Here is a 21,565-nt window from a genome sequence, read left to right as displayed (position 1 = left end):
GAAAAGCGTTTTTGTGCATTGTGCCATAACTTTTCAGGGAAGCTTCAGAACATGAAATTTTAACCTCCCACTATAGCAGAAAGGGTCTTTCTAGTAGGTGCACATCAAATCTAAGCTGTCTGAAGTTTTTTTCGAAAGTTATTAACACTTTTATGTTTGGCGTTCCGAAACCCACCTTATCTCAGGCTGAAAAGCGTTTTTGTGCATTGTGCCATAACTTTTCAGGGAAGCTTCAGAACATGAAATTTTAACCTCCCACTATAGCAGAAAGGGTCTTTCTAATAGTTGCACATCAAATCTAAGCTTTCTGAAATGTTTTTCGAAAGTTATCAACACTTTTATTTTTGGCGTTCCGAAACCCACCTTATCTCTGGCTGAAAAGCATTTTTGTGCATTGTGCCATAACTTTTCAGGGAAGCTTCAGAACATGAAATTTTAGCCTCCCACTATAGCAGAAAGGGTCTTTCTAGTAGTTGCACATCAAATCTAAGCTGTCTGAAGTGTTTTTCGAAAGTTATTAACACTTTTATGTTTGGCGTTCCGAAACCCACCTTATCTCAGGCTGAAAAGCGTTTTTACGCATTGTGCCATAACTTTTCAGGGAAGCTTCAGAACATGAAATTTTAACCTCCCACTATAGCAGAAAGGGTCTTTCTAGTAGTTGCACATCAAATCTAAGCTGTCTGAAGTGTTTTTCGAAAGTTATCAACACTTTTATGTTTGGCGTTCCGAAACCCACCTTATCTCAGGCTGAAAAGCGTTTTTGTGCATTGTGCCATAACTTTTCAGGGAAGCTTCAGAACATGAAATTTTAACCTCCCACTATAGCAGAAAGGATCTTTCTAGTAGTTGCACACCAAATCTAAGATTTCTGAAGTGTTTTTCGAAAGTTATCAACACTTTTATGTTTGGCCTTCCGAAACCCACCTTATCTCAGGCAGAAAAGCGTTTTTGTGCATTGTGCCATAACTTTTCAGGGAAGCTTCAGAATATGAAATTTTAACCTCCCACTATAGCAGAAAGGGTCTTTCTAGTAGTTGCACATCAAATATTAGCTGTCTGAAGTGTTTTTCGAAAGTTATTAACACTTTTATGTTTGGCGTTCCGAAACCCACCTTATCTCAGGCTGAAAAGCGTTTTTGTGCATTGTGCCATAACTTTTCAGGGAAGCTTCAGAATATGAAATTTTAGCCTCCCACTATAGCAGAAAGGGTCTTTCTAGTAGTTGCACATCAAATCTAAGCTGTCTGAAGTGTTTTTCGAAAGTTATTAACACTTTTATGTTTGGCGTTCCGAAACCCACCTTGCTGAAAAGCGTTTTTACGCATTGTGCCATAACTTTTCAGGGAAGCTTCAGAACATGAAATTTTAACCTCCCACTATAGCAGAAAGGGTCTTTCTAGTAGTTGAACATCAAATCTAAGTGGTCTGAAGTGTTTTTCGAAAGTTATCAACACTTTTATGTTTGGCGTTCCGAAACCCACCTTATCTCAGGCTGAAAAGCGTTTTTGTGCATTGTGCCATAACTTTTCAGGGAAGCTTCAGAACATGAAATTTTACCCTCCCACTATACCAGAAAGGGCCTTTCTAGTAGGTGCACATCAAATCTAAGCTGTCTGAAGTGTTTTTCGAAAGTTATCAACACTTTTATGTTTGGCGTTCCGAAACCCACCTTATCTCAGGCTGAAAAGCGTTTTTGTGCATTGTGCCATAACTTTTCAGGGAAGCTTCAGAACATGAAATTTTAACCTCCCACTATAGCAGAAAGGGTCTTTCTAGTAGGTGCACATCAAATCTAAGCTGTCTGAAATGTTTTTCGAAAGTTATCAACACTTTTATGTTTGGCGTTCCGAAACCCACCTTATCTCAGGCTGAAAAGCGTTTTTGTGCATTGTGCCATAACTTTTCAGGGAAGCTTCAGAACATGAAATTATTGCCTCCCACTATAGCAGAAAGGGTCTTTCTAGTAGTTGCACATCAAATCTAAGCTATCTGAAGTGTTTTTCGAAAGTTATCAACACTTTTATGTTTGGCGTTCCGAAACCCACCTTATCTCAGGCTGAAAAGCGTTTTTGTGCATTGTGCCATAACGTTTCAGGGAAGCTTCAGTACATGAAATTATTGCCTCCCACTATAGCAGAAACGGTCTTTCTAGTAGTTGCACATCAAATCTAAGCTCTCTGAAGTGTTTTTCGAAAGTTATCAACACTTTTATGTTTGGCGTTCCGAAACCCACCTTATCTCAGGCTGAAAAGCGTTTTTACGCATTGTGCCATAACTTTTCAGGGAAGCTTCAGAACATGAAATTTTAACCTCCCACTATAGCAGAAAGGGCCTTTCTAGTAGGTGCACATCAAATCTAAGATTTCTGAAGTGTTTTTCGAAAGTTATCAACACTTTTATGTTTGGCGTTCCGAAATCCACCTTATCTCAGGCTGAAAAGCGTTTTTGTGCATTGTGTCATAACTTTTCAGGGAAGCTTCAGAACATGAAATTTTAACCTCCCACTATAGCAGAAAGGGTCTTTCTAGTAGTTGTACATCAAATATTGGCTGTCTGAAGTGTTTTTCGAAAGTTATCAACACTTTTATGTTTGGCGTTCCGAAACCCACCTTATCTCAGGCTGAAAAGCGTTTTTGTGCATTGTGCCATAACTTTTCAGGGAAGCTTCAGAATATGAAATTTTAGCCTCCCACTATAGCAGAAAGGGTCTTTCTAGTAGTTGCTCATCAAATCTAAGCTGTCTGAAGTGTTTTTCGAAAGTTATTAACACTTTTATGTTTGGCGTTCCGGAACCCACCTTATCTCAGGCTGAAAAGCGTTTTTACGCATTGTGCCATAACTTTTCAGGGAAGCTTCAGAACATGAAATTTTAACCTCCCACTATAGCAGAAAGGGTCTTTCTAGTAGTTGCACATCAAATCTAAGCTGTCTGAAGTGTTTTTCGAAAGTTATCAACACTTTTATGTTTGGCGTTCCGAAACCCACCTTATCTCAGGCTGAAAAGCGTTTTTGTGCATTGTGCCATAACTTTTCAGGGAAGCTTCAGAATATGAAATTTTAGCCTCCCACTATAGCAGAAAGGGTCTTTCTAGTAGTTGCACATCAAATCTAAGCTGTCTGAAGTGTTTTTCGAAAGTTATTAACACTTTTATGTTTGGCGTTCCGAAACCCACCTTATCTCAGGCTGAAAAGCGTTTTTACGCATTGTGCCATAACTTTTCAGGGAAGCTTCAGAACATGAAATTTTTACCTCCCACTAAAGCAGAAAGGGTCTTTCTAGTAGTTGCACATCAAATCTAAGCTGTCTGAAGTGTTTTTCGAAAGTTATCAACACTTTTATGTTTGGCGTTCCGAAACCCACCTTATCTCACGCTGAAAAGCGTTTTTGTGCATTGTGCCATAACTTTTCAGGGAAGCTTCAGAACATGAAATTATTGCCTCCCACTATAGCAGAAAGGGTCTTTCTAGTAGTTGCACATCAAATCTAAGCTGTCTGAAGTGTTTTTCGAAAGTTATCAACACTTTTATGTTTGGCGTTCCGAAACCCACCGTATCTCAGGCTGAAAAGCGTTTTTGTGCATTGTGCCATAACTTTTCAGGGAAGCTTCAGAACATGAAATTATTGCCTCCCACTATAGCAGAAAGGGTCTTTCTAGTAGTTGCACATCAAATCTAAGCTGTCTGAAGTGTTTTTCGAAAGTTATCAACACTTTTATGTTTGGCGTTCCGAAACCCACCTTATCTCAGGCTGAAAAGCGTTTTTACGCATTGTGCCATAACTTTTCAGGGAAGCTTCAGAACATGAAATTTTAACCTCCCACTATAGCAGAAAGGGCCTTTCTAGTAGGTGCACATCAAATCTAAGCTGTCTGAAGTGTTTTTCGAAAGTTATCAACACTTTTATGTTTGGCGTTCCGAAACCCACCTTATCTCAGGCTGAAAAGCGTTTTTGTGCATTGTGCCATAACTTTTCAGGGAAGCTTCAGAACATGAAATTTTAACCTCCCACTACAGCAGAAAGGGTCTTTCTAGTAGTTGCACACCAAATCTAAGCTGTCTGAAGTGTTTTTCGAAAGTTATCAACACTTTTATGTTTGGCGTTCCGAAACCCACCTTATCTCAGGCTGAAAAGCGTTTTTGTGCATTTTGCCATAACTTTTCAGGGAAGCTTCAGAACATGAAATTTTAACCTCCCACTATAGCAGAAAGGGTCTTTCTAGTAGGTAAACATCAGATCTAAGCTGTCTGAAGTGTTTTTCGAAAGTTATCAACACTTTTATGTTTGGCGTTCCGAAACCCACCTTATCTCAGGATGAAAAGCGTTTTTACGCATTGTGCCATAACTTTTCAGGGAAGCTTCAGAACATGAAATTTTAACCTCCCACTATAGCAGAAAGGGCCTTTCTAGTAGGTGCACATCAAATCTAAGCTGTCTGAAGTGTTTTTCGAAAGTTATCAACACTTTTATGTTTGGCGTTCCGAAACCCACCTTATCTCAGGCTGAAAAGCGTTTTTGTGCATTGTGCCATAACTCTTCAGGGAAGCTTCAGAACATGAAATTTTAACCTCCCACTATAGCAGAAAGGGTCTTTCTAGTAGTTGCACATCTAATCTAAGCTGTCTGAAGTGTTTTTCGAAAGTTATCAACACTTTTATGTTTGGCGTTCCGAAACCCACCTTATCTCAGGCTGAAAAGCGTTTTTGTGCATTGTGCCATAACTTTTCAGGGAAGCTTCAGAACATGAAATTTTAACCTCCCACTATAGCAGAAAGGGTCTTTCTAGTAGTTGCACATCAAATCTAAGCTGTCTGAAATGTTTTTCGAAAGTTATCAACACTTTTATGTTTGGCGTTCCGAAACCCACCTTATCTCAGCCTGAAAAGCGTTTTTACGCATTGTGCCATAACTTTTCAGGGAAGCTTCAGAACATGAAATTATTGCCTCCCACTATAGCAGAAAGGGTCTTTCTAGTAGTTGCACATCAAATCTAAGCTGTCTGAAGTGTTTTTCGAAAGTTATCAACACTTTTATGTTTGGCGTTCCGAAACCCACCGTATCTCAGGCTGAAAAGCGTTTTTGTGCATTGTGCCATAACTTTTCAGGGAAGCTTCAGAACATGAAATTATTGCCTCCCACTATAGCAGAAAGGGTCTTTCTAGTAGTTGCACATCAAATCTAAGCTGTCTGAAGTGTTTTTCGAAAGTTATCAACACTTTTATGTTTGGCGTTCCGAAACCCACCTTATCTCAGGCTGAAAAGCGTTTTTACGCATTGTGCCATAACTTTTCAGGGAAGCTTCAGAACATGAAATTTTAACCTCCCACTATAGCAGAAAGGGTCTTTCTAGTAGGTGCACATCAAATCTAAGCTGTCTGAAGTGTTTTTCGAAAGTTATCAACACTTTTATGTTTGGCGTTCCGAAACCCACCTTATCTCAGGCTGAAAAGCGTTTTTGTGCATTGTGCCATAACTTTTCAGGGAAGCTTCAGAACATGAAATTTTAACCTCCCACTACAGCAGAAAGCGTCTTTCTAGTAGTTGCACACCAAATCTAAGCTGTCTGAAGTGTTTTTCGAAAGTTATCAACACTTTTATGTTTGGCGTTCCGAAACCCACCTTATCTCAGGCTGAAAAGCGTTTTTGTGCATTTTGCCATAACTTTTCAGGGAAGCTTCAGAACATGAAATTTTAACCTCCCACTATAGCAGAAAGGGTCTTTCTAGTAGGTAAACATCAGATCTAAGCTGTCTGAAGTGTTTTTCGAAAGTTATCAACACTTTTATGTTTGGCGTTCCGAAACCCACCTTATCTCAGGATGAAAAGCGTTTTTACGCATTGTGCCATAACTTTTCAGGGAAGCTTCAGAACATGAAATTTTACCCTCCCACTATAGCAGAAAGGGCCTTTCTAGTAGGTGCACATCAAATCTAAGCTGTCTGAAGTGTTTTTCGAAAGTTATCAACACTTTTATGTTTGGCGTTCCGAAACCCACCTTATCTCAGGCTGAAAAGCGTTTTTGTGCATTGTGCCATAACTCTTCAGGGAAGCTTCAGAACATGAAATTTTAACCTCCCACTATAGCAGAAAGGGTCTTTCTAGTAGTTGCACATCTAATCTAAGCTGTCTGAAGTGGTTTTCGAAAGTTATCAACACTTTTATGTTTGGCGTTCCGAAACCCACCTTATCTCAAGCTGAAAAGCGTTTTTGTGCATTGTGCCATAACTTTTCAGGGAAGTTTCAGAACATGAAATTTTAACCTTCCACTATAGCAGAAAGCGTCTTTCTAGTACGTGCACATCAAATCTAAGTTGTCTGAGGTGTTTTTCGAAAGTTATTAACGCTTTTATGTTTGGCGTTCCGAAACCCACCTTATCTCAGGCTGAAAAGCTTTTTTGTACATTGTGCCATAACTTTTCAGGGAAGCTTCAGAACATAAAATTATTGCGTCCCACTATAGCAGAAAGGGTCTTTCTAGTAGTTGCACATCAAATCTAAGCTGTCTGAAGTGTTTTTCGAAAGTTATCAACACTTTCATGTTTGGCGTTCCGAAACCCACCTTATCTCAGGCCGAAAAGCGTTTTTACGCATTGTGCCATAACTTTTCAGGGAAGCTTCAGAACATGAAATTTTAACCTCCCACTATAGCAGAAAGGGCCTTTCTAGTAGGTGCACATCAAATCTAAGCTGTCTGAAGTCTTTTTCGAAAGTTATCAACACTTTTATGTTTGGCGTTCCGAAACCCACCTTATCTCAGGCTGAAAAGCGTTTTTGTGCATTGTGCCATAACTTTTCAGGGAAGCTTCAGAACATGAAATTTTAACCTCCCACTATAGCAGAAAGGGTCTTTCTAGTAGTTGCTCACCAAATCTAAGCTGTCTGAAGTGTTTTTCGAAAGTTATCAACACTTTTATGTTTGGCGTTCCGAAACCCACCTTATCTCAGGCTGAAAAGCGTTTTTGTGCATTGTGCCATAACTTTTCAGGGAAGCTTCAGAACATGAAATTTTAGCCTCCCACTATAGCAGAAAGGGTCTTTCTAGTAGTTGCACATCAAATCTAAGCTGTCTGAAGTGTTTTTCGAAAGTTATTAACAGTTTTATGTTTGGCGTTCCGAAACCCACCTTATCTCAGGCTGAAAAGCGTTTTTACGCATTGTGCCATAACTTTTCAGGGAAGCTTCAGAACATGAAATTTTAACCTCCCACTAATGCAGAAAGGGTCTTTCTAGTAGTTGCACATCAAATCTAAGCTGTCTGAAGTGTTTTTCGAAAGTTATCAACACTTTTATGTTTGGCGTTCCGAAACCCACCTTATCTCTGGATGAAAAGCGTTTTTGTGCATTGTGCCATAACTTTTCAGGGAAGCTCCAGAACATGAAATTTTAACCTCCCACTATAGCAGAAAGGATCTTTCTAGTAGTTGCGCACCAAATCTAAGATTTCTGAAGTGTTTTTCGAAAGTTATCAACACTTTTATGTTTGGCGTTCCGAAACCCACCTTATCTCAGGCTGAAAAGCGTTTTTGTGCATTGTGCCATAACTTTTCAGGGAAGCTTCAGAACATGAAATTTTAACCTCCCACTATAGCAGAAAGGGTCTTTCTAGTAGTTGCACATCAAATATTAGCTGTCTGAAGTGTTTTTCGAAAGTTATTAACACTTTTATGTTTGGCGTTCCGAAACCCACCTTATCTCAGGCTGAAAAGCGTTTTTGTGCATTGTGCCATAACTTTTCAGGGAAGCTTCAGAATATGAAATTTTAGCCTCCCACTATAGCAGAAAGGGTCTTTCTAGTAGTTGCACATCAAATCTAAGCTGTCTGAAGTGTTTTTCGAAAGTTATTAACACTTTTATGTTTGGCGTTCCGAAACCCACCTTATCTCAGGCTGAAAAGCGTTTTTACGCATTGTGCCATAACCTTTCAGGGAAGTTTCAGAACATGAAATTTTAACCTCCCACTATAGCAGAAAGGGTCTTTCTAGTAGTTGCACATCAAATCTAAGCTGTCTGAAGTGTTTTTCGAAAGTTATCAACACTTTTATGTTTGGCGTTCCGAAACCCACCTTATGTCAGGCTGAAAAGCGTTTTTGTGCATTGTGCCATAACTTTTCAGGGAAGCTTCAGAACATGAAATTTTACCCTCCCACTATAGCAGAAAGGGCCTTTCTAGTAGGTGCACATCAAATCTAAGCTGTCTGAAGTGTTTTTCGAAAGTTATCAACACTTTTATGTTTGGCGTTCCGAAACCCACCTTATCTCAGGCTGAAAAGCGTTTTTGTGCGTTGTGCCATAACTTTTCAGGGAAGCTTCAGAACATGAAATTTTAACCTCCCACTATAGCAGAAAGGGTCTTTCTAGTAGTTGCACATCAAATCTAAGCTGTCTGAAATGTTTTTCGAAAGTTATCAACACTTTTATGTTTGGCGTTCCGAAACCCACCTTATCTCAGGCTGAAAAGCGTTTTTGTGCATTGTGCCATAACTTTTCAGGGAAGCTTCAGAACTTGAAATTATTGCCTCCCACTATAGCAGAAAGGGTCTTTCTAGTAGTTGCACATCAAATCTAAGCTATCTGAAGTGTTTTTCGAAAGTTATCAACACTTTTATGTTTGGCGTTCCGAAACCTACCTTATCTCAGGCTGAAAAGCGTTTTTGTGCATTGTGCCATAACGTTTCAGGGAAGCTTCAGTACATGAAATTATTGCCTCCCACTATAGCAGAAAGGGTCTTTCTAGTAGTTGCACATCAAATCTAAGCTGTCTGAAGTGTTTTTCGAAAGTTATCAACACTTTTATGTTTGGCGTTCCGAAACCCACCTTATCTCAGGCTGAAAAGCGTTTTTACGCATTGTGCCATAACTTTTCAGGGAAGCTTCAGAACATGAAATTTTAACCTCCCACTATAGCAGAAAGGGCCTTTCTAGTAGGTGCACATCAAATCTAAGCTGTCTGAAGTGTTTTTCGAAAGTTATCAACACTTTTATGTTTGGCGTTCCGAAACCCACCTTATCTCAGGCTGAAAAGCGTTTTTGTGCATTGTGCCATAACGTTTCAGGGAAGCTTCAGTACATGAAATTATTGCCTCCCACTATAGCAGAAAGGGTCTTTCTAGTAGTTGCACATCAAATCTAAGCAGTCTGAAGTGTTTTTCGAAAGTTATCAACACTTTTATGTTTGGCGTTCCGAAACCCACCTTATCTCAGGCTGAAAAGCGTTTTTGTGCATTGTGTCATAACTTTTCAGGGAAGCTTCAGAACATGAAATTTTAACCTCCCACTATAGCAGAAAGGGTCTTTCTAGTAGTTGTACATCAAATATTAGCTGTCTGAAGTGTTTTTCGAAAGTTATCAACACTTTTATGTTTGGCGTTCCGAAACCCACCTTATCTCAGGCTGAAAAGCGTTTTTGTGCATTGTGCCATAACTTTTCAGGGAAGCTTCAGAATATGAAATTTTAGCCTCCCACTATAGCAGAAAGGGTCTTTCTAGTAGTTGCACATCAAATCTAAGCTGTCTGAAGTGTTTTTAGAAAGTTATTAACACTTTTATGTTTGGCGTTCCGAAACCCACCTTATCTCAGGCTGAAAAGCGTTTTTACGCATTGTGCCATAACTTTTCAGGGAAGCTTCAGAACATGAAATTTTAACCTCCCACTATAGCAGAAAGGGTCTTTCTAGTAGTTGCACATCAAATCTAAGCTGTCTGAAGTGTTTTTCGAAAGTTATCAACACTTTTATGTTTGGCGTTCCGAAACCCACCTTATCTCTGGCTGAAAAGCGTTTTTGTGCATTGTGCCATAACTTTTCAGGGAAGCTTCAGAATATGAAATTTTAGCCTCCCACTATAGCAGAAAGGGTCTTTCTAGTAGTTGCACATCAAATCTAAGCTGTCTGAAGTGTTTTTCGAAAGTTATTAACACTTTTATGTTTGGCGTTCCGAAACCCACCTTATCTCAGGCTGAAAAGCGTTTTTACGCATTGTGCCATAACTTTTCAGGGAAGCTTCAGAACATGAAATTTTAACCTCCCACTATAGCAGAAAGGGTCTTTCTAGTAGTTGCACATCAAATCTAAGCTGTCTGAAGTGTTTTTCGAAAGTTATCAACACTTTTATGTTTGGCGTTCCGAAACCCACCTTATCTCAGGCTGAAAAGCGTTTTTGTGCATTGTGCCATAACTTTTCAGGGAAGCTTCAGAACATGAAATTTTAACCTCCCACTATAGCAGAAAGGGTCTTTCTAGTAGTTGCACACCAAATCTAAGATTTCTGAAGTGTTTTTCGAAAGTTATCAACACTTTTATGTTTGGCGTTCCGAAACCCACCTTATCTCAGGCTGAAAAGCGTTTTTGTGCATTGTGTCATAACTTTTCAGGGAAGCTTCAGAACATGAAATTTTAACCTCCCACTATAGCAGAAAGGGTCTTTCTAGTAGTTGTACATCAAATATTAGCTGTCTGAAGTGTTTTTCGAAAGTTATCAACACTTTTATGTTTGGCGTTCCGAAACCCACCTTATCTCAGGCTGAAAAGCGTTTTTGTGCATTGTGCCATAACTTTTCAGGGAAGCTTCAGAATATGAAATTTTAGCCTCCCACTATAGCAGAAAGGGTCTTTCTAGTAGTTGCACATCAAATCTAAGCTGTCTGAAGTGTTTTTAGAAAGTTATTAACACTTTTATGTTTGGCGTTCCGAAACCCACCTTATCTCAGGCTGAAAAGCGTTTTTACGCATTGTGCCATAACTTTTCAGGGAAGCTTCAGAACATGAAATTTTAACCTCCCACTATAGCAGAAAGGGTCTTTCTAGTAGTTGCACATCAAATCTAAGCTGTCTGAAGTGTTTTTCGAAAGTTATCAACACTTTTATGTTTGGCGTTCCGAAACCCACCTTATCTCAGGCTGAAAAGCGTTTTTGTGCATTGTGCCATAACTTTTCAGGGAAGCTTCAGAATATGAAATTTTAGCCTCCCACTATAGCAGAAAGGGTCTTTCTAGTAGTTGCACATCAAATCTAAGCTGTCTGAAGTGTTTTTCGAAAGTTATTAACACTTTTATGTTTGGCGTTCCGAAACCCACCTTATCTCAGGCTGAAAAGCGTTTTTACGCATTGTGCCATAACTTTTCAGGGAAGCTTCAGAACATGAAATTTTAACCTCCCACTATAGCAGAAAGGGTCTTTCTAGTAGTTGCACATCAAATCTAAGCTGTCTGAAGTGTTTTTCGAAAGTTATCAACACTTTTATGTTTGGCGTTCCGAAACCCACCTTATCTCAGGCTGAAAAGCGTTTTTGTGCATTGTGCCATAACTTTTCAGGGAAGCTTCAGAACATGAAATTTTAACCTCCCACTATAGCAGAAAGGGTCTTTCTAGTAGTTGCACACCAAATCTAAGATTTCTGAAGTGTTTTTCTAAAGTTATCAACACTTTTATGTTTGGCGTTCCGAAACCCACCTTATCTCAGGCTGAAAAGCGTTTTTGTGCATTGTGCCATAACTTTTCAGGGAAGCTTCAGAACATGAAATTTTAACCTCCCACTATAGCAGAAAGGGTCTTTCTAGTAGTTGCACATCAAATATTAGCTGTCTGAAGTGTTTTTCGAAAGTTATTAACACTTTTATGTTTGGCGTTCCGAAACCCACCTTATCTCAGGCTGAAAAGCGTTTTTGTGCATTGTGCCATAACTTTTCAGGGAAGCTTCAGAATATGAAATTTTAGCCTCCCACTATAGCAGTAAGGGTCTTTCTAGTAGTTGCACATCAAATCTAAGCTGTCTGAAGTGTTTTTCGAAAGTTATTAACACTTTTATGTTTGGCGTTCCGAAACCCACCTTATCTCAGGCTGAAAAGCGTTTTTGTGCATTGTGCCATAACTTTTCAGGGAAGCTTCAGAACATGAAATTTTAACCTCCCACTATAGCAGAAAGGGCCTTTCTAGTAGGTGCACATCAAATCTAAGCTGTCTGAAATGTTTTTCGAAGGTTATCAACACTTTTATGTTTGGCGTTCCGAAACCCGCCTTATCTCAGGCTGAAAAGCGTTTTTGTGCATTGTGCCATAACTTTTCAGGGAAGCTTCAGAACATGAAATTTTAACCTCCCACTATAGCAGAAAGGGCCTTTCTAGTAGGTGCACATCAAATCTAAGCTGTCTGAAGTGTTTTTCGAAAGTTATCAACACTTTTATGTTTGGCGTTCCGAAACCCACCTTATCTCAGGCCGAAAAGCGTTTTTACGCATTGTGCCATAACTTTTCAGGGAAGCTTCAGAACATGAAGTTTTAACCTCCCACTATAGCAGAAAGGGCCTTTCTAGTAGGTGCACATCAAATCTAAGCTGTCTGAAGTGTTTTTCGAAAATTATCAACACTTTTATGTTTGGCGTTCCGAAACCCACCTTATCTCAGGCTGAAAAGCGTTTTTGTGCATTGTGCCATAACTTTTCAGGGAAGCTTCAGAACATGAAATTTTAACCTCCCACTACAGCAGAAAGGGTCTTTCTAGTAGTTGCACACCAAATCTAAGCTGTCTGAAGTGTTTTTCGAAAGTTATCAACACTTTTATGTTTGGCGTTCCGAAACCCACCTTATCTCAGGCTGAAAAGCGTTTTTGTGCATTATGCCATAACTTTTCAGGGAAGCTTCAGAACATGGATTTTTAACCTCCCACTATAGCAGAAAGGGTCTTTCTAGTAGGTAAACATCAAATCTAAGCTGTCTGAAGTGTTTTTCGAAAGTTATCAACACTTTTATGTTTGGCGTTCCGAAACCCACCTTATCTCAGGCTGAAAAGCGTTTTTGTGCATTGTGCCATAACTTTTCAGGGAAGCTTCAGAACATGAAATTTTAACCTCCCACTATAGCAGAAAGGGTCTTTCTAGTAGTTGCACATCAAATCTAAGCTGTCTGAAATGTTTTTCGAAGGTTATCAACACTTTTATGTTTGGCGTTCCGAAACCCACCTTATCTCAGGCTGAAAAGCGTTTTTGTGCATTGTGCCATAACTTTTCAGGGAAGCTTCAGAACATGAAATTTTAACCTCCCACTATAGCAGAAAGGGTCTTTCTAGTAGGTAAACATCAAATCTAAGCTGTCTGAAGTGTTTTTCGAAAGTTATCAACACTTTTATGTTTGGCGTTCCGAAACCCACCTTATCTCAGGCTGAAAAGCGTTTTTGTGCATTGTGCCATAACTTTTCAGGGAAGCTTCAGAACATGAAATTTTAACCTCCCACTATAGCAGAAAGGGTCTTTCTAGTAGTGGCATATAAAATCTTAGCTGTCTGAAGTGTTTTTCGAAAGTTATCAACACTTTTATGTTTGGCGTTCCGAAACCCACCTTACCTCAGGCTGAAAAGCGTTTTTGTGCATTGTGCCATAACTTTTCAGGGAAGCTTCAGAACATGAAATTTTAACCTCCCACTATAGCAGAAAGGGTCTTTCTAGTAGTTGCACATCAAATCTAAGCTGTCTGAAATGTTTTTCGAAGGTTATCAACACTTTTATGTTTGGCGTTCCGAAACCCACCTTATCTCAGGCTGAAAAGCGTTTTTGTGCATTGTGCCATAACTTTTCAGGGAAGCTTCAGAACATGAAATTTTAACCTCCCACTATATCAGAAAGGGTCTTTCTAGTAGGTGCACATCAAATCTAAGCTGTCTGAAGTGTTTTTCGAAAGTTATTAACACTTTTTTGTTTGGCGTTCCGAAACCCACCTTATCTCAGGCTGAAAAGCGTTTTTTTGCATTGTGCCATAACTTTTCAGGGAAGATTCAGAACATGAAATTATTGCCTCCCACTATAGCAGAAAGGGTCTTTCTAGTAGTTGCACATCAAATCTAAGCTGTCTGAAGTGTTTTTCGAAAGTTATCAACACTTTTATGTTTGGCGTTCCGAAACCCACCTTATCTCAGGCTGAAAAGCGTTTTTGTGTATTGTGCCATAACTTTTCAGGGAAGCTTCAGAACATGAAATTTTAACCTCCCACTATAGCAGAAAGGGTCTTTCTAGTAGTTGCACACCAAATCTAAGCTGTCTCAAGTGTTTTTCGAAAGTTATCAACACTTTTATGTTTGGCGTTCCGAAACCCACCTTATCTCAGGCTGAAAAGCGTTTTTGTGCATTGTGCCATAACTTTTCAGGGAAGCTTCAGAACATGAAATTTTAACCTCCCACTATAGCAGAAAGGGTCTTTCTAGTAGTTGCACATCTAATCTAAGCTGTCTGAAGTGTTTTTCGAAAGTTATCAACACTTTTATGTTTGGCGTTCCGAAACCCACCTTATCTCAGGCTGAAAAGCGTTTTTGTGCATTGTGCCATAACTTTTCAGGGAAGCTTCAGAACATGAAATTTTAACCTCCCCCTATAGCAGAAAGGGTCTTTCTAGTAGTTGCACATCAAATCTAAGCTGTCTGAAATGTTTTTCGAAGGTTATCAACACTTTTATGTTTGGCGTTCCGAAACCCACCTTATCTCAGGCTGAAAAGCGTTTTTGTGCATTGTGCCATAACTTTTCAGGGAAGCTTCAGAACATGAAATTTTAACCTCCCACTATAGCAGAAAGGGTCTTTCTAGTAGGTGCACATCAAATCTAAGCTGTCTGAAGTGGTTTTCGAAAGTTATCAACACTTTTATGTTTGGCGTTCCGAAACCCACCTTATCTCAGGCTGAAAAGCGTTTTTGTGCATTGTGCCATAACTTTTCAGGGAAGCTTCAGAACATGAAATTTTAACCTCCCACTATAGCAGAAAGGGTCTTTCTCGTAGTTGCACATCAAATCTTAGCTGTCTGAAGTGTTTTTCGATAGTTATCAACACTTTTATGTTTGGCGTTCCGAAACCCACCTTATCTCAGGCTGAAAAGCGTTTTTGTGCATTGTGCCATAACTTTTCAGGGAAGCTTCAGAACATGAAATTTTAACCTCCCACTATAGCAGAAAGGGTCTTTCTCGTAGTTGCACATCAAATCTTAGCTGTCTGAAGTGTTTTTCGAAAGTTATCAACACTTTTATGTTTGGCGTTCCGAAACCCACCTTATCTCAGGCTGAAAAGTGTTTTTGTGCATTGTGCCATAACTTTTCAGGGAAGCTTCAGAACATGAAATTTTAACCTCCCACTATAGCAGAAAGGGTCTTTCTAATAGTTGCACATCAAATCTAAGCTTTCTGAAATGTTTTTCGAAAGTTATCAACACTTTTATTTTTGGCGTTCCGAAACCCACCTTATCTCTGGCTGAAAAGCATTTTTGTGCATTGTGCCATAACTTTTCAGGGAAGCTTCAGAACATGAAATTTTAACCTCCCACTATAGCAGAAAGGGTCTTTCTAGTAGGTGCACATCAAATCTAAGCTGTCGGAAGTGTTTTTCGAAAGTTATCAACACTTTTATGTTTGGCGTTCCGAAACCCACCTTATCTCAGGCTGAAAAGCGTTTTTGTGCATTGTGCCATAACTTTTCAGGGAAGTTTCAGAACATGAAATTTTAACCTTCCACTATAGCAGAAAGCGTCTTTCTAGTAGGTGCACATCAAATCTAAGTTGTCTGAAGTGTTTTTCGAAAGTTATTAACACTTTTATGTTTGGCGTTCCGAAACCCACCTTATCTCAGGCTGAAAAGCGTTTTTGTGCATTGTGCCATAACTTTTCAGGGAAGCTTCAGAACATAAAATTATTGCGTCCCACTATAGCAGAAAGGGTCTTTCTAGTAGTTGCACATCAAATCTAAGCTGTCTGAAGTGTTTTTCGAAAGTTATCAACACTTTTATGTTTTGCGTTCCGAAACCCACCTTATCTCAGGCCGAAAAGCGTTTTTACGCATTGTGCCATAACTTTTCAGGGAAGCTTCAGAACATGAAATTTTAACCTCCCACTATAGCAGAAAGGGCCTTTCTAGTAGGTGCACATCAAATCTAAGCTGTCTGAAGTGTTTTTCGAAAGTTATCAACACTTTTATGTTTGGCGTTCCGAAACCCACCTTATCTCAGGCTGAAAAGCGTTTTTGTGCATTGTGCCATAACTTTTCAGGGAAGCTTCAGAACATGAAATTTTAACCTCCCACTATAGCAGAAAGGGTCTTTCTAGTAGTTGCACATCAAATCTAAGCTGTTTGAAATGTTTTTCGAAGGTTATCAACACTTTTATGTTTGGCGTTCCGAAACCCACCTTATCTCAGGCTGAAAAGCGTTTTTGTGCATTGTGCCATAACTTTTCAGGGAAGCTTCAGAACATGAAATTTTAACCTCCCACTATAGCAGAAAGGGTCTTTCTAGTAGGTGCACATCAAATCTAAGCTGTCTGAAGTGTTTTTCGAAAGTTATTAACACTTTTATGTTTGGCGTTCCGAAACCCACCTTATCTCAGGCTGAAAAGCGTTTTTGTGCATTGTGCCATAACTTTTCAGGGAAGCTTCAGAACATGAAATTTTAACCTCCCACTATAGCAGAAAGGGTCTTTCTAATAGTTGCACATCAAATCTAAGCTTTCTGAAATGTTTTTCGAAAGTTATCAACACTTTTATTTTTGGCGTTCCGAAACCCACCTTATCTCTGGCTGAAAAGCATTTTTGTGCATTGTGCCATAACTTTTCAGGGAAGCTTCAGAACATGAAATTTTAACCTCCCACTATAGCAGAAAGGGTCTTTCTAGTAGGTGCACATCAAATCTAAGCTGTCTGAAGTGTTTTTCGAAAGTTATCAACACTTTTATGTTTGGCGTTCCGAAACCCACCTTATCTCAGGCTGAAAAGCGTTTTTGTGCATTGTGCCATAACTTTTCAGGGAAGCTTCAGAACATGATATTTTAACCTCCCACTATAGCAGAAAGGGTCTTTCTAGTAGTTGCACATCAAATCTAAGCTGTTTGAAATGTTTTTCGAAGGTTATCAACACTTTTATGTTTGGCGTTCCGTAACCCACCTTATCTCAGGCTGAAAAGCGTTTTTGTGCATTGTGCCATAACTTTTCAGGGAAGCTTCAGAACATGAAATTTTAACCTCCCACTATAGCAGAAAGGGTCTTTCTAGTAGGTGCACATCAAATCTAAGCTGTCTGAAGTGTTTTTCGAAAGTTATTAACACTTTTATGTTTGGCGTTCCGAAACCCACCTTATCTCAGGCTGAAAAGCGTTTTTGTGCATTGTGCCATAACTTTTCAGGGAAGCTTCAGAACATAAAATTATTGCGTCCCACTATAGCAGAAAGGGTCTTTCTAGTAGTTGCACATCAAATCTAAGCTGTCTGAAGTGTTTTTCGAAAGTTATCAACACTTTTATGTTTGGCGTTCCGAAACCCACCTTATGTCAGGCCGAAAAGCCTTTTTACGCATTGTGCCATAACTTTTCAGGGAAGCTTCAGAACATGAAATTTTAACCTCCCACTATAGCAGAAAGGGCCTTTCTAGTAGGTGCACATCAAATCTAAGCTGTCTGAAGTGTTTTTCGAAAGTTATCAACACTTTTATGTTTGGCGTTCCGAAACCCACCTTATCTCAGGCTGAAAAGCGTTTTTGTGCATTGTGCCATAACTTTTCAGGGAAGCTTCAGAACATGAAATTTTAACCTCCCACTATAGCAGAAAGGGTCTTTCTAGTAGTTGCACATCAAATCTAAGCTGTTTGAAATGTTTTTCGAAGGTTATCAACACTTTTATGTTTGGCGTTCCGAAACCCACCTTATCTCAGGCTGAAAAGTGTTTTTGTGCATTGTGCCATAACTTTTCAGGGAAGCTTCAGAACATGAAATTTTAACCTCCCACTATAGCAGAAAGGGTCTTTCTAGTAGGTGCACATCAAATCTAAGCTGTCTGAAGTGTTTTTCGAAAGTTATTAACACTTTTATGTTTGGCGTTCCGAAACCCACCTTATCTCAGGCTGAAAAGCGTTTTTGTGCATTGTGCCATAACTTTTCAGGGAAGCTTCAGAACATGAAATTTTAACCTCCCACTATAGCAGAAAGGGTCTTTCTAATAGTTGCACATCAAATCTAAGCTTTCTGAAATGTTTTTCGAAAGTTATCAACACTTTTATTTTTGGCGTTCCGAAACCCACCTTATCTCTGGCTGAAAAGCATTTTTGTGCATTGTGCCATAACTTTTCAGGGAAGCTTCAGAACATGAAATTTTAACCTCCCACTATAGCAGAAAGGGTCTTTCTAGTAGGTAAACATCAAATCTAAGCTGTCTGAAGTGTTTTTCGAAAGTTATCAACACTTTTATGTTTGGCGTTCCGAAACCCACCTTATCTCAGGCTGAAAAGCGTTTTTGTGCATTGTGCCATAACTTTTCAGGGAAGCTTCAGAACATGAAATTTTAACCTCCCACTATAGCAGAAAGGGTCTTTCTAGTAGTTGCACATCAAATCTAAGCTGTTTGAAATGTTTTTTGAAGGTTATCAACACTTTTATGTTTGGCGTTCCGAAACCCACCTTATCTCAGGCTGAAAAGCGTTTTTGTGCATTGTGCCATAACTTTTCAGGGAAGCTTCAGAACATGAAATTTTAACCTCCCACTATAGCAGAAAGGGTCTTTCTAGTAGGTGCACATCAAATCTAAGCTGTCTGAAGTGTTTTTCGAAAGTTATTAACACTTTTATGTTTGGCGTTCCGAAACCCACCTTATCTCAGGCTGAAAAGCGTTTTTGTGCATTGTGCCATAACTTTTCAGGGAAGCTTCAGAACATGAAATTTTAACCTCCCACTATAGCAGAAAGGGTCTTTCTAATAGTTGCACATCAAATCTAAGCTTTCTGAAATGTTTTTCGAAAGTTATCAACACTTTTATTTTTGGCGTTCCGAAACCCACCTTATCTCTGGCTGAAAAGCATTTTTGTGCATTGTGCCATAACTTTTCAGGGAAGCTTCAGAACATGAAATTTTAACCTCCCACTATAGCAGAAAGGGTCTTTCTAGTAGGTGCACATCAAATCTAATCTGTCGGAAGTGTTTTTCGAAAGTTATCAACACTTTTATGTTTGGCGTTCCGAAACCCACCTTATCTCAGGCTGAAAAGCGTTTTTGTGCATTGTGCCATAACTTTTCAGGGAAGTTTCAGAACATGAAATTTTAACCTTCCACTATAGCAGAAAGCGTCTTTCTAGTACGTGCACATCAAATCTAAGTTGTCTGAAGTGTTTTTCGAAAGTTATTAACACTTTTATGTTTGGCGTTCCGAAACCCACCTTATCTCAGGCTGAAAAGCGTTTTTGTGCATTGTGCCATAACTTTTCAGGGAAGCTTCAGAACATAAAATTATTGCGTCCCACTATAGCAGATAGGGTCTTTCTAGTAGTTGCACATCAAATCTAAGCTGTCTGAAGTGTTTTTCGAAAGTTATCAACACTTTCATGTTTGGCGTTCCGAAACCCACCTTATCTCAGGCCGAAAAGCGTTTTTACGCATTGTGCCATAACTTTTCAGGGAAGCTTCAGAACATGAAATTTTAACCTCCCACTATAGCAGAAAGGGCCTTTCTAGTAGGTGCACATCAAATCTAAGCTGTCTGAAGTGTTTTTCGAAAGTTATCAACACTTTTATGTTTGGCGTTCCGAAACCCACCTTATCTCAGGCTGAAAAGCGTTTTTGTGCATTGTGCCATAACTTTTCAGGGAAGCTTCAGAACATGAAATTTTAACCTCCCACTATAGCAGAAAGGGTCTTTCTAGTAGTTGCTCACCAAATCTAAGCTGTCTGAAGTGTTTTTTGAAAGTTATCAACACTTTTATGTTTGGCGTTCCGAAACCCACCTTATCTCAGGCTGAAAAGCGTTTTTGTGCATTGTGCCATAACTTTTCAGGGAAGCTTCAGAACATGAAATTTTAGCCTCCCACTATAGCAGAAAGGGTCTTTCTAGTAGTTGCACATAAAATCTAAGCTGTCTGAAGTGTTTTTCGAAAGTTATTAACACTTTTATGTTTGGCGTTCCGAAACCCACCTTATCTCAGGCTGAAAAGCGTTTTTACGCATTGTGCCATAACTTTTCAGGGAAGCTTCAGAACATGAAATGTTAACCTCCCACTAATGCAGAAAGGGTCTTTCTAGTAGTTGCACATCAAATCTAAGCTGTCTGAAGTGTTTTTCGAAAGTTATCAACACTTTTATGTTTGGCGTTCCGAAACCCACCTTATCTCAGGCTGAAAAGCGTTTTTGTGCATTGTGCCATAACTTTTCAGGGAAGCTTCAGAACATGAAATTTTAACCTCCCACTATAGCAGAAAGGATCTTTCTAGTAGTTGCACACCAAATCTAAGATTTCTGAAGTGTTTTTCGAAAGTTATCAACACTTTTATGTTTGGCGTTCCGAAACCCACCTTATCTCAGGCTGAAAAGCGTTTTTGTGCATTGTGCCATAACTTTTCAGGGAAGCTTCAGAACATGAAATTTTAACCTCCCACTATAGCAGAAAGGGTCTTTCTAGTAGTTGCACATCAAATATTAGCTGTCTGAAGTGTTTTTCGAAAGTTATTAACACTTTTATGTTTGGCGTTCCGAAACCCACCTTATCTCAGGCTGAAAAGCGTTTTTGTGCATTGTGCCATAACTTTTCAGGGAAGCTTCAGAATATGAAATTTTAGCCTCCCACTATAGCAGAAAGTGTCTTTCTAGTAGTTGCACACCAAATCTAAGATTTCTGAAGTGTTTTTCGAAAGTTATCAACACTTTTATGTTTGGCGTTCCGAAACCCACCTTATCTCAGGCTGAAAAGCGTTTTTGTGCATTGTGCCATAACTTTTCAGGGAAGCTTCAGAACATGAAATTTTAACCTCCCACTATAGCAGAAAGGGTCTTTCTAGTAGTTGCACATCAAATATTAGCTGTCTGAAGTGTTTTTCGAAAGTTATTAACACTTTTATGTTTGGCGTTCCGAAACCCACCTTATCTCAGGCTGAAAAGCGTTTTTGTGCATTGTGCCATAACTTTTCAGGGAAGCTTCAGAATATGAAATTTTAGCCTCCCACTATAGCAGAAAGTGTCTTTCTAGTAGTTGCACATCAAATCTAAGCTGTCTGAAGTGTTTTTCGAAAGTTATTAACACTTTTATGTTTGGCGTTCCGAAACCCACCTTATCTCAGGCTGAAAAGCGTTTTTGTGCATTGTGCCATAACTTTTCAGGGAAGCTTCAGAACATGAAATTTTACCCTCCCACTATAGCAGAAAGGGCCTTTCTAGTAGGTGCACATCAAATCTAAGCTGTCTGAAGTGTTTTTCGAAAGTTATCAACACTTTTATGTTTGGTGTTCCGAAACCCACCTTATCTCAGGCTGAAAAGCGTTTTTGTGCATTGTGCCATAACTTTTCAGGGAAGCTTCAGAACATGAAATTTTAACCTCCCACTATAGCAGAAAGGGTCTTTCTAGTAGTTGCACATCAAATCTAAGCTGTCTGAAATGTTTTTCGAAAGTTATCAACACTTTTATGTTTGGCGTTCCGAAACCCACCTTATCTCAGGCTGAAAAGCGTTTTTGTGCATTGTGCCATAACTTTTCAGGGAAGCTTCAGAACATGAAATTATTGCCTCGCACTATAGCAGAAAGGGTCTTTCTAGTAGTTGCACATCAAATCTAAGCTATCTGAAGTGTTTTTCGAAAGTT

This window comes from Synchiropus splendidus, chromosome 1 (assembly GCF_027744825.2).
Source record: "Synchiropus splendidus isolate RoL2022-P1 chromosome 1, RoL_Sspl_1.0, whole genome shotgun sequence".
In the NCBI taxonomy this organism is placed as follows: Eukaryota; Metazoa; Chordata; class Actinopteri; order Syngnathiformes; family Callionymidae; genus Synchiropus; species Synchiropus splendidus.
The sequence above is the reverse complement of the archived record's forward strand: the minus strand, read 5'-3'. Positions refer to the sequence as shown.